We start from the raw sequence: 5,000 nt of genomic DNA on the forward strand, positions 1-5,000 counted from the left end.
TACTCCATGACCCTCCATTCTCTGGTAATTCATTTAACAGGCCTAGTCTTTTCCACGGGACTGATGGCCATCTCCTGAGATGCCTGCCATAAATTCAAGGGAAAGATCAGTCAGGGTAATTTCCCGTTGCTTTCCCTGTGACAGTGCTTTTATTGAGACTGTCTCTAGAATGGTTGCCAGCTAAGGCTAAAGAGACCCCTATTTCTATTTATCCCATAGATGGGACCCTTAATCGGGTAACACTCTGGGTTGAAGAGGACCTGAGAGAAATGGTGGCTAAGATGTGGCTCCATACTCCTCAGGACCAGAGCCACTACCGGATGGCTCTTATACTCATTTACAGGAAGGGCATCTTTCCCTAATAAATATCTGAATCATATATATATATATATATATATATATATATATATATATATATATATATATATATATATATATATATATATATATATATATATATATATATGGTTAGAGCATCATACTCAAAGACTGTCACGACAATCTGAGTCATCGCCCGGCGCGTTGTTCCACAGGGCAAGGAACTTCACCTCAGTTGCTTACAGATAACCCGATTTGGGATCCGTGAAGCCACGGTTAGCAGGTGGTGGATGTGGATTTCAAGCAAGAGCAGAGAGTACACTCACACCATTGAACCAACCGATGGTGAAGAGCACCACGTCATGGTCCAGGATCACCCGTCTAGTATAGACACTGCTACTGACGAAAGCAGCGGGAACCAACTTCATTACCTCTCCCTAGTCAATCAATGATCAAGGTCTCAAAGGAACAATCGCGAAGGAACAATGCATAGCCCTTGTGGAAGGGGATAGACAACACAACAATGGAATGTCTAGTGTGGCAACGAGAGACTAATAAACAGGTAAAGCAATGGACATACTTATATGCATGTGTGTGTGTGGGAATATAGGCATGTGACAATACATAAGATTATACAAGTCATGTAGAATATAACAGATAAATAGAATAACATTTGCATACACATTTCAGTAACATCACATATATAAAGCTGGGTTACAGTGTGTGTGTGTGTATATATATATATATATATATATATATATATATATATATATATATATATATATATATATATATATGTATATATATATATATATATATATTCTTCTTTTAACGGTAGGTTCATGTCTGAGCCGCCGTGGTCACAGCATGATATTTAATTGTGATGCTCTTGGAGTGAGTACGTGGTAGGGTCCCCAGTTCCTCTCCACGGAGAGTGCCGGTGGTACCTTTTTTAGGTAATCAATCTCTCTATTTATCCGGGCTTGGGACCAGCACTTTGACTTGGGCTGGCTTAGCCACCCAGTGGCTAGGTAGGCAATCAAGGTGAAGTTCCTTGCCCAAGGGAACAACGCGGCGGTCGGTGACTCGAACCCTCAAATTCAGATTGCCGACGTGACAGTCTTGAGTCCGACGCTCTAACCATTCGGCCACCGCGGCCTTGACGATCATGGGCTTCCATGATTTTTTTCTTAGCAATTTAGAGCGATGGTTTGCCATTGCCTTCCGCCGGGTGTTTTTATCGAGTCACCATCTTTATTTACCCGGCACTGACTTGAGCTGGCTTGGCCACTCAGTGGCTAGGCAGGCAATCGAGGTGAAGTTCCTTGCCCAAGGGAAACAACGCACCGGCCGGTGACTCGAACCCTCGAACTCAGATTGCCGTCGTGACAGTCTTGAGTCCGACACTCTAACCATTCGGCCACCGCGGCCCCCATATATATATATATATATATATATATATATATATATATATATATATATATGTATTATATATATATATATATATATATATATATATATATATATGTATATATATATATATATATATATATATATATATATATATATATATATATATATTTTGTGTGTGTGTGTGTGTGTGTTCTGTGTGTGTGTGTGTGTGTGTGTGTACATATGGCTGGCAATGTGACCGTGGTTGCAAGAGTAAAGGGTGATAATTGGCGGCGCAGCTTGAGACTGACTGGCATTCCCGCGTCCTACCTCGAGTGATATCCACCAATCCAATCTTGGACAAGGAACTCATCCTTCATATGCCGTCTGAGTGGGTCGATTTGATCTCAAAATTGCATCTCAGTATCGTTGTTGTTAAGTTATTGTTTTGCCTTCTGGGATATGAGAAAACTGATGAGAAATCACATGCTGACTGAGCTGGAATTGACTACATGTAATGATGAGTGACATTCCATTTCTATGAATGCGAAGCACACACACACACACACACACACACACACACACATACACACAAATATATATATATATATATATATATATATATATATATATATATATATATATATATATATATATATAGAGAGAGAGAGAGAGAGAGAGAGAGAGAGAGAGAGAGAGAGAGTGAGAGAGAGAGAGAGAGAGAGAGAGAGAGAGAGAGAGAGAGATGCACACACACACACACACACACACATAAATATGTGTGTGTGTGTATGAGCAATGTGTATGTGTGTATAAACAAAAAAGGGGGTGAAAGAGAGAGATAAAGTGAGAGAGAGAAGTTAGCGCCTATCTTAAAAGATTCTCCAAAGCCATTCCAGTAAGTAATTAAAAAATTATCATCCTTATGCGCACGATTATTGGACTCCCAATTATTTTTAACAAAGATAATGCATGACTATCATCGTGATATGTGATATCTAAGTAACAGTATCCCATCCGCAGTTTTCCGCCCTTACAATTTACGAATAACAATTAACAAAGTGGTTCTTCACCCAAATATTTAATCGATGACTAACCGTGATCGTATAGTGGTTAGTACATTGCGTTGTGGCCGCAATAACCCAGGTTCGAATCCCGGTCACGGCAAGAAGAGAATTTTGACTATATAATTTTAACTGTGACTACAGTTGTGTTTCTACCCTTTCTGTGATATATACTCGGTGTGACTGACTGTTTTTTCTTATCGTTTCAGTAGTGATTGAATATTGAGTATGACAAAGTTTTTTTTAAAATCCTGTCTGGTGATGAGTAAATATTGTGTGACAAGAACACAACTAGTATATATATATATATATATATATATATATATATATATATATATATATATATATATATATATATATATATCTTCTTCTTTTAACGGTAGGTTCATGTCTGAGCCGCCGTGGTCACAGCATGATACTTAATTGTAGTTTTCATGTTGTGGTGCTCTTGGAGTGAGTACGTGGTAGGGTCCCCAGTTCCTTTCCACGGAGAGTGCCGGTGGTACCTCTTTTAGGTAATCATTCTCGCTATTTATCCGGGCTTGGGACCAGCACTGACTTGGGCTGGCTTGGCCACCCAGTGGCTAGGTAGGCAATCAAGGTGAAGTTCCTTGCCCAAGGGAACAACAACGCGCCGGCCGGTGACTCGAACCCTCGAACTCAGATTGCCGTCGTGACAGTCTTGAGTCCGACGCTCTAACCATATATATATATATATATATATATATATATATATATATATATATATATATATATATATATATATATATATATGTGTGTATGTGTGTGTGTGTGTGTGTGTGTGTGTATACACATATATATTAATTTATACATTTTCATATATATATATATATATATATATATATATATATATATGTATTAGTATGTATATATTATATACATATATAGCTATGTGTATATGTTATATATAATATAATAATATATATATATATATATATATATATATTATATATATATATATATATATATATATATGTTTGTTTGTGTTTGTGTTTTTGTGTGTGTGTGTTGTGTGTGTTATGTGTGTGTGTGTTTGTGTGTGTTGTGTACATATATATATATATATATATATATATATATATATATATATATATATATATATATATGTATATATTTATTATTATGTACTTAATTGTGTGTGTTTTGTATATACACATATTTTGTTGTTGTATGTTATACATACATACATATATATATATATATATATATATATATATATATATATATATATATATAATATATATATATATATATATACAACATATATGTACTGTATGATATATATATAACATATATAATATATATATATATATATATATATATATATATATATATATATATATATATATACACACACATATATGTGTATATATGTATATACATACATATATATATACATAATTATATATATATATATATATATATATATATATATATATAAAGAAAAGACAATAGTTGATAATAATAGCAATTTGAAAGCCTAGACTTCAAGCGAAGCTGTATCACAACATATATATATATATATATATATATATATATATATATATATATATATATATATATATATTCACGACCCACGGTCTTAGTGGTTGTTACTCAACCACCTAGTTTGAAGCGCCTTGCCTAGACACCACCACCAGCACTGCTGCGCATGCGCGTGAGCGGGTGATGAGGTGGCGACCCGCCTGTTCACTCTTCCACGGGCGCCACTCCTCCTCTTACGACCGCTGTTGTTGTTTTTCCTTTTCGTAATTTCTTCAGGTTTGTCTTGCCTTTGATAGGATTAGGGTTAAAGTTTACAAGATTATGTAGACTTTAAATAGGTAGGATTGGTGATGGTTTCTTGTTTTCTTTGTAAATATATTCCGTAAGTAAATAAGCAATTACGTGGGTTTTTTTTCTCGTTATTCTTTCTTAAGAATATAGCTAACTGAATCATTGAATAAAACGAATTGCAGTTGAATTAAGTTCCGGAGAACATTGACATAACAGATTAAAGATATATTCTATTACATAAGAATAATACTTATCAAATGACTATATAAGATGCTTACTTTACTGCTAAATAACTATAAATCATAATGGAAACGTCATCTAAGAAAAAGGAAACGTGCTGAAACCTAACGATGATTGTGCATTCTGAACAGTATTTATCTATGACGGGAGTTGAGCTTGGCCACATCGGGCCATTATGTAACTGGCCAC

The sequence above is a fragment of the Penaeus monodon genome, chromosome 17 (assembly GCF_015228065.2).
Source record: "Penaeus monodon isolate SGIC_2016 chromosome 17, NSTDA_Pmon_1, whole genome shotgun sequence".
In the NCBI taxonomy this organism is placed as follows: domain Eukaryota; kingdom Metazoa; phylum Arthropoda; class Malacostraca; order Decapoda; family Penaeidae; genus Penaeus; species Penaeus monodon.